The 9,394-nt window shown below is 34.6% G+C and overlaps 1 protein-coding gene across 1 annotated transcript in view; it reads right to left on the bottom strand.

Moving 5' to 3' along the window:
• LOC108973771 (hemicentin-1) overlaps window positions 1-9,394 on the bottom strand; it is a 181,207-nt gene that overhangs the window by 67,277 nt on the left and 104,536 nt on the right. The gene's annotated exons all lie outside the window — the stretch shown is intronic.

Below are 9,394 nucleotides of genomic sequence, written 5' to 3'. Positions count from 1 at the left end.
TATGGGTGAAATCGGTTCACAACCACGCCTTCTTCCAATATAACGATATTTTGAACTCCATCTGATACGTTCTCTGTATAATATATACATTAGGAACCAATGATGATTGCGAAATAAAACTGTACACAAATACGGTATTTGAGCTGTGGTATCCCTTGTGGAAAAATAGTCGTGATCGGACTATAACTTTTCAAGGTCCCTGATATCGAACACGAAGAACTCAGTGCCTAACCTAACCTAACCTAATTTTTCACCGAAAATATCGGAAAATTCTCAGATATTTCCATGTAATTCAAAGGGCATCATTTTCATACTCTCGCAATAAAGTTGCTAATAACGGTATATATCGTCAGATATATGGTTACGTATACCAAAGTGATCAAGGTGACGAGTAGAGTTGAAATCCGGATATTTGTCTATCGGTCCGTGCAAGCTGTAACTTGAGTAAAAGTTGATATTTCTTTATGAAACTTGTCATGCGAGAGGATAAAATATTCAGTGACACCCGAACTTAGCCCTTTCTTACTTGTTTTATTTAGAAAAGGTTAAAATTTTGTTAAATTGGGCCTCTAAGGCACCGGCAGACATACAGTATAGTATATCTGGATAATAATAAAAATATATGAATACGGTACACAGTAGACGACCCTTCACTTTGGGTCGTATTAACTGTTACTACACCGTTAATTACTAGTTACTTTTCAGTTGAATGTTTCGCTCATTGCTGCCTTGTTTTTTATTAAGTACTTTATTCGTCTGTATATTTGCGCCATTGTGGGTTTATAAATTTCTGTTGTGTAATATTTACTTTCGYCGCTTTCATTTATTTGCACTAATTTACGAACACGCACATAAACATAATGACATACATATAAACWTTTATATGTTAGGAGGTGTTTCTTTTAATATGGTTAGGTTTCGCTTTAATTTAATACGACTTTCAAATGATTTTATGTAGTCTCCAGAGTATCATTAAATAATACAATGTATTTTCAATTATACTCTTTTGTTTTGCTCTTTCTCTCAATATATTTATGAAGGTTTTTGGTGCCACTTCATCTATTCAGTAAATTCAAAATTTTCTCTTTCCTCCTTTTTTGCAATACTTTTCCTTCTTCTACCTTTGCTTCAACCGTCTCCATTTCGTCTCTTTCTTCTTATTGTACCTTTTCTCATCTTCATTCTCTTCTCCTTTTAAAGGTCTTTTCTTACTGTTTATTWTTCTTCATGAAAGCCAGCTTCAAAGAATTTGTTCAGATCGGAGCAATATTGCATCTAGCAATCAACTGAACGATCAAAATGAAGTTCTCTAAGGGAAACATATATCCTGTTAAGAGTATTATAACTTCGGTGCAGRTGAAGTTAAYATTTTTTCTACAATACACAGCCGTGTAATTTCTTTTAAACTACTACACTGAAAATTACCAACAGTTCCCACTGACTAGAACTTTTCCATGCAACTACCAGAGCACTAACTTTTAGACAAAAGGTTTCCCTTTAACTGGGCGCTGTGGTAATATTCTGTAGTTTTTAGTTTCGTCTACGTGTAGTTAATTAAAATTAAATCGTCCCAAAAAGTAAAAAACTGCGCAAACCTCAACTACAAATGAAATYGACTACCAGAACAATGGGGACAACGGCCAAAGGAGTTGAAGTAAATGGAAATTTTCGCAGATCTACYGGATAAAGTTAGCCAAAATTGAGTTGAGCTCGCTTAGTTCAGGTAGCAATTGTTTTGTACGAATTTCGCTGGCCAAGTAAATGCAGCACAGCACAAAAAGGAATTATAAATCTGCCTGAATTGTGAGAACAACAACTTTGCTTTGCTTGTAGTGATTTGGAATTTTACACTTTTCAAATGTCAAACTGTTTTTTTTTTTACATTTTCCGCTTTTTTTACCTTTCTTTTCAGCCACGCAATTCGGCGCAAAGAATAGGTTCTAATTAAGCAAATTTGTTGCGTGGCGAAATTGCTATTTGGCTTAGGCGAATTTCGTTGCCAGGAAATGAGGTAAACGCTCTTTTGTACACCAAAGGAATGCCTCCTATAACTTAAACGGAAATGTCTTCTTAAAATTTTATTTCCACTATTTTCAAATATTTCAATGACTTTAGTTAATGTGGAGTGTGAACAAGCAAGGAAACCTTCATCAATATCAATCTTCTGCAGCCTAAACAAACAAAGCAGATACCTCATTCACAAACGTTTTGAACCATTGTTTAAAATGAACCTTCGTAACCGTTCAWAGTGTTTAATTAACAATAACACACCAACAGTTTGCAGTTAGGCGGTCTACTATTGTGCGCCTTAAGCTAACTAATTATCAACAAAAATATATGAGACAACATAGTYTCATAAARTTATAAGTTATAACAAGCCGAACATAGCGTTCAGAGTTGAATTTGCGTAAACGTATTTTAGTRTRCAATTCAACAACAAATTTTTTATACTAGTATAAAAATTTATGATTTTATGATTTTACGATAATTAATCACACGTTGTGAGTACCCCAATACATGTAGGAAAATATATCAAACATTGTACAGGGTGCACCATCTTCTATGTTCCTATCTAGGAACAGCAATTTTTTATTTTTATTTTATTTCATTATTAACCGATTATCTTGGTTGGAATTTTACTTCTGAGCACGACTCACTTCGTAAGAAAACGCCGAAATAATCGTTTAATGATGTTGAGAGAAACATGACCCCGCATTTTGACGTCCGTGGAACCTCATTGCTGATCTACCTTGAAGCAGATTTTGAACTTGTTTCCTTATAATTGTAATGAAGCAAGAATCTATCTTACCCTAGTAACTTGAAATACACTTCATCAGTCGACCGAATAGCTAAACTTGTTCTAATTTTGGAAATGAGTTCAGATTTGACTACCGGAATTCGTTTTGTGGAATATTTATATAGAAAAAATAACTAGGTCAGAGCTAAAAATTGCAATAATAAATATCTTGCCTAGTTGCTCCAAAATTTTTTGTGAAAGGTGGGAGAGTTTCAAGCAATATGAAATTGGATAGTACCCGAAACTAAGAATTGCGTTGAAGAGCACAGAGAGCACCCCTACAGCAATAATTAGTAACTCAATTAGCATTTTTGGCGTAATATTATCATGTCCAGGCGACTTTTTTGGATTAATTTCGTTTATGCTTCCAAAATTTCAGAATGAGAAGTCTTAAAATACTCGAGCGACTCTTTAGCTGTGTTGGGTAAGATTGACAGCTTAAAGCTTTTCTAAGTGATTTGCAAAAGAAGTAGCCTTTTCCTCGTCAGTTTGAGCCCAGTTTCCACTCAGGTCTCGTATAAGTATCTTGAAGTCAGTTGGTGGCTTCATGGACTTTTGGGCTTTCCAAAGGGAATTTTGCTTGTTTTAATTTGGACATAGCTGCTTTATATACATTTCGGTGTTCAATTCTTTCTGACGTTTAAGCGCTTTTACGTACAATTTACGTATAGCAAATTTCAATTAAAACTGGGTGGAAGGCGAGCGATTTATATGCCATCTAAATTATATTTCTATTGCATGGGACTTCTTCATATTTTGAATTAATACTTTAAACCAACAACTTGGAAAATGAGCTACGAAAAAAGTCTTATTGACTTTTCCACAAAAACATGCAATCGTAAGTTATACGAGTCAAAGTTATACATTAAATGAACTGATCAGTCATACAAATGATTTATACATTCAGTGTTGCTCATACACCATGGTGTACTATATGAACACAGTAAATTTTATGCACAATTTTAACTGCATATAACTTTTAGAGTCTTTAAATGTCTTTATGGAAAAATTCTTCTTTTGCTTCTACTTTCTGCTTTTCGTCTCCTTCTTCTCCTTTGATTGTACCTTTTCTCATTCTCTTCTCGTTTTGGCGGTMTTTTCTTACTGTTTATTTTTCTTCATGATTAGCTTCATGTGTACTTTTGTTTATTCAAAAACTCCTGTAAAACTAGTCTTCACTGTTCTAACGGTACCAATTTTTTTGTTTATAAAATACTTATAAGTTGTCACTCAGTTCCTCTCAGGAGAGATATTTTTTAGATGTGTTTGATTTGACATAATTACTCGGTGTGGTAATGAATGTCGCATATAACTTTTAGAGCAATGTCTTTATGGAAAAATCATTCAAGTCTTTTTTGTACAGCGGAAAATTTTGTATTAGAATATTACTCTTTTTAAGTCTTTGGAGATAAAATTGTTCTATGGTTTCGTCAACTCCAAACGCAGGATTTCTAATTTTCCGTCTGCTATGAAATATAAGTCTAGTATGTCCAGTGACAATCACACCATTTCTAATATGTTCGCTGAAATCTTTAAGTCCAATCTCCAAAAAAATTTCCGAATCAGCACAAGCTATGTCCGATTTCTTTCATTAATGCACCTACCATTTCCGAAGCAGACGTCTTATATCAGTTAAATATATTAGAACAATCATACAATTACGGCCTAGATATGATTACCTCGTGCTTTCTTAAGAAATGTGCCAAATATATATACCAACCCCTAACAAAATTATTTAATTCATCTCTTATGCAAGGCTTATTTCCATCCATATGGAAAAATTCATTTCTAATTCCTTTGCATAAGAGTGGATTTAGGTCATCTATTGAAAACTATAGGGGAATAGCAAAGTTGTCTGCAATACCTAAACTTTTTGAATCAATTATAACAAACGACATAACCTCCCGGATCTCTCCACTAATTTCTTGTTCTCAGCAAGATTTTCCAGTTTCTTGGTGTGATAGAAATGACATGCCATTGAATCTTAAAAAATGTAAAACGATGTGCTTCTCACGTAGATCTGTAGACCCTACTTCATACGTAATACAAAACTTTCGGTTGGAGCAAGTATGCAGTTTTGTTGACTTGGGAGTAACTATGGACCCCAAACTCAATTTTAATCTTCACATATCTTCCATGGTTTTTAAAGCTAAAGGTGCTCTAAGTTGTGTTAAACGTTGGTCTAAAKAATTTAGAGATCCGCTTACCACGAAAATTCTTTTTACATCTTTGGTGAGGCYTATATTAGAGTAYGCTTCCGTGGTATGGAACCCTTATTATCTAGTTCATTCTGAGAAAATAGAKTCCGTTCAAAAACAATTTTTTCTTTTTGCCTTAAATCATTTGCATTGGGATTCCAGTTTAAATCTTCCCCCTTACCCCAACCGTTTAAAACAGATAAATCTCCCTACACTCGCTAGTCGTAGGGAAATGCTTGGTATAATATTTCTTGTAAAACTCATCAATGGGTCAGTCTGTMGCCCATCTCTCTTGTCTGATATTAATTTTAACATTCCCGCTCGCTCTACCAGGCAGTTTAAACCTTTGCTTTTAAAWTTTTCTAGAACAAATTTCGAGTTAAAGGAACCATTCCGCCGTATATGTCACGATTTCATTTCTCATTCCAGCACATTTGATCTAACAGATTCTCTCTTTACCATTAAAAAAAATATTTTATCTACTCTTAACAAGTAACGTTTAAAAACTATAAACTTTAATCTAATTCTTAATTTTGGCTGTTGAAATTTTTGTTTCTGTAGCTGAGCAGCTTAAGATCGGAACGCTGAAAACTCTCTTGCCATTTATGACTCGGCTAATTCCGCTCGTTCGCGGATTGCGCACCGCGCGTCGGTTGGCGGGAGGAGGGTAATCGTTGGGTATTATTATTATTAAAAATGTATTGCAAAATATCACCAAATCCCATATAATCCCATGATTAGTGATTTAGGCATGGTTTGAATTGAAAATAAAAAGCTGGTTTACATTAGATCTTTCTTTTTAATCACTTCAGGAATATCTGCAAATAAAAGAAGAATAAACATGAAATATAACGCACACCCCAATATCATACACATACATAGCGATAGATGGTATTTTTCGGCTTGTAGCCCCAACTTTCGGCTAACTGCACACTCATTACAAGCGCTTATGTTACACAACTAGTTGAAGAATATTGAATATGCGAAACTTTTCAAATTTAAGTATAATTCGGCAGTCTTCCTTTTCGTTCATTATTTCGAGCGAACTTTTTCACTTGTAAAGTTATGCTTTTAATCTGCATAGTAGCAGCGCCCTAACGGTTATTAAGCTAATTTAAACCTTTTGCATTATCAAGATGAATACAATTGAATTCTACTTCAACTCCTTTAAATACTCGAGGGTGAAATTTCGAACTCAATTGCTGCCAAAATTATTGTGTGTGTGTGAGTGAGTGGTCWAGCAGTGTGAGCTTAACACCACAGTGCAGTTGCAGATTAAGTGAAAATTTATGTGCTAAAGTTTGCCGAAGTGACCAGTATGATAATAAGCTGACGTTATGAGGTATGCAATAATATATCTACATATATCAGATATATAACTGKATATACATATGTATRTTGTATATAWAGATCAAATTGAAAACTCTCTCACACGTCGTTCTCATGTGTCGGGCATCTCTGTGACGTCGTTGTGGCGAATTTTGCGAAAAGCTCTCGGCCTACATCCTTGCAAGATCAAATTGACACAAKAACTGAAGCCGCTTGACCGTCAGAATCGTCGTATGTTCATGACTTGGGCTGAGCAACAACTTGGAAATATAATATAACAAACTTTTATCGAAAAATTCTAGCTGAAATATGCATTATTGATCAGCCAATCCACACGTACTCCTTGAGTCACCAATGCATCYCGAAAAAGTTACGGTTTGGTGCGGTTTATGGGCGGCATATGGCGAATATTTTTAGCTCGAATCGGATGGTATGGACTTGGACAATATGTGGTTCCAACAGGACTGCGCCACAAGCCACACAGTGAATCTCACCTTCGATTTATAGAAAACTRAATTTGGTGAACGTGTTATCTCACTATATGGCCCCGTCAATTGGCCGCATCGATCGTGTGCGTATTTCCTGCGGGCCTACGTCAAGTTATAGCTCAACGAAAAAAAAAAATTATTATAAATTTGAAAGGTTCTATTTTGTAAAAATTCTCTGCTGCAGAAGACTGTTAGCCGGAACGCTCTCCGTTACAATTAAGACCTCATACTTGAAGAGCTTGATAAGCCATTAATTTATAGCGATTTAAGTGCAACTCTTAAGCCAGCAAATGTTCACACATTTCACGAGGCTTTAAATTGTTATTGTTGTAAAAGTGTATACACTTTTTCCACACCTCTGCTTGCAAGTAATCAAAGATTATTGCCAGATTATCAACAAAAAGTTGAAAGTAAGCAAATAGCAAAGACTTTGCACGACTAAACGGTACTTAACGGCATCGATTGTGTTAACAGCATGCAGCCAGCAAGTAAAAACAACAATAAAAGCAAATGTAGGCATTAAGCCATAAAAGTCAAGCGCTACGGGATTGGCCAAACACAATGCTAARAAAATAAAAGAAAATTAGTTGGCAATAAAAAAACGCAAAGCTAACGGTATTTAAAAGCACTTACATGCAGTACACACTCATATATATTTGTTTGTATGTATTCATAATAATGAATATATACTACATTGGCGTATAAGCGCTGAAAGTGTGAAAGTTGCACACGGCGTATACGTAACATACACAGCACGCACTCAAGCGACTTGTGACGTGCGGATTTGGTTGCTCGTACAAACGAAAAATACTGCTGCGTTGCGCTTCGTACGCAAAATAACAGCTAAGCACTTAAAATGCGCAACACAAAGACGAAAGTTTCCCAATTTGCAATAAATACAAAAGCAAGCAWTTTTTAAATACAAATAAACTTTTTGTTTTCGCACATTATAAATGCTTCAAATATTTTTATTTATAATAAGCACATTAATTTTTTTAATTGRTGTGTAAACCGCTTTGAGTGTACTTTTTATTAGTGTGCTTTTTATTAGTTTTTAAAGGCTAAAAACTTGCTGAACTTTTTTTTAATGTTTCACTTTGAATAAAAGTATTTGCTTTTGCTCAAAAACTTTGATATTGAATCGCTGGTTTTTTCACAAAAGCAGCTATTTTTGTTGAAAAAGTAAGTACATTTTATGATATTTCACACATAAATGGAAAKCAGATATGTTCATTTCGTGACTCTTCGAATTCTCATAAATCAGGTTCACAAAGAAAATAAATAGAACAGAACTTTCCTTACCAGATATTCCATTGATTTGACAATTTAACTCGTACAACATTTATAATTTCCATGAAATTTAATTTTTTGCAATTGAATCTTCTTTATGTTAAATCTATAATGTTAAAAACTCATTGCGATTGTGTACCTTGATGCGTATATTATACTATTGCTCCAATAGTTCGAACATTCGTTGGAAAGCCTTTATGCGGTTTTTCCCTGAATGACATACTATTCATTTGAAACGCATACAACAAACATTCTTCTCACTGAAATATTTCGAACTTTGTGCCTGAAAAAGTGCTTTAGCGAGAAATTCCACTTCATTACTTTAATATGAAGAAATTATTATGTATTGGTGCAAGTTTATGGTTTATGACGCCAAAGCCTCTATCTCAGCGAACGTAACCAAAATGTTTTGCTTGACTTGGTTTGATAATTTGGGTTTAGAAGGCAAAGAACGTTCTGAACGGCCAAAAAAAAAATTAAAGATGGCGAACCGGAAGCACAATTCTATGAAAATTGTTGTTGGTATACACACAAAARGAGCTCGCAGAATCTTTTGACAGTCACTCAAGCAGCAATTTCAAAACAATTATAAGCAGGTGAATACATTCAAAAGCAAAGAAATTGGTTGCCATATGAGTTGAAGTCAAGAGACGTTTAAATATGTTTTTGGAAGTCAGAACTGGTACGGTAAATGAAGTCGTATTTTGCAACGAATTGTGACTGGTAAAGAAAAATTTAGCCATTACTAAAATCAAAAACGCAAAATATCATTAATGAAAACTGGTCAACCAGCCAAATCAACGACAAAGCCGAATATCCACATCGCCAGGGCTTTATATTTATTTGGTGGGATCAAAAGGATATACTGTATATAAGAGCTTCTAAGCACGCACGGAGGCATTAATAAGAAACGTTGTAGTCGGTATCAAATTAAAATTAGTGACTGCCGAAAAACGCTCGAAACTTGCGATTAGACATGAGGCAATAATTATTCATCATGTTTCAATCCGGTTAAAAGCTATTTACCAAACATCGTTTGGAAAGTTTGTCTCACCTATCTTATAACGCAGAATTTTCTCGTTCTGTATATCATTTGTCCCGGTCGATGCAGAACGAACGCCCTCTCTGGATTACGGATCACATCCGAACAGGGTATCAAAAATTGGCTTGATTCATTCTTGGTCACCSAACAGTTTTTCTTTTGATGGAATCCACAAATATTCAGAAAGACGGGAAAATATTAAATCTTTAGATGGTCAATACTTTAAGGGGTGAGTAGGATAATCTGGCCT

The sequence above is a fragment of the Bactrocera latifrons genome, unplaced genomic scaffold, assembly GCF_001853355.1.
Source record: "Bactrocera latifrons isolate USDA-ARS-PBARC rearing strain unplaced genomic scaffold, ASM185335v1 scaffold_50, whole genome shotgun sequence".
NCBI lineage: Eukaryota > Metazoa > Arthropoda > Insecta > Diptera > Tephritidae > Bactrocera > Bactrocera latifrons.
The sequence above is the reverse complement of the archived record's forward strand: the minus strand, read 5'-3'. Positions and strand labels throughout refer to the sequence as shown.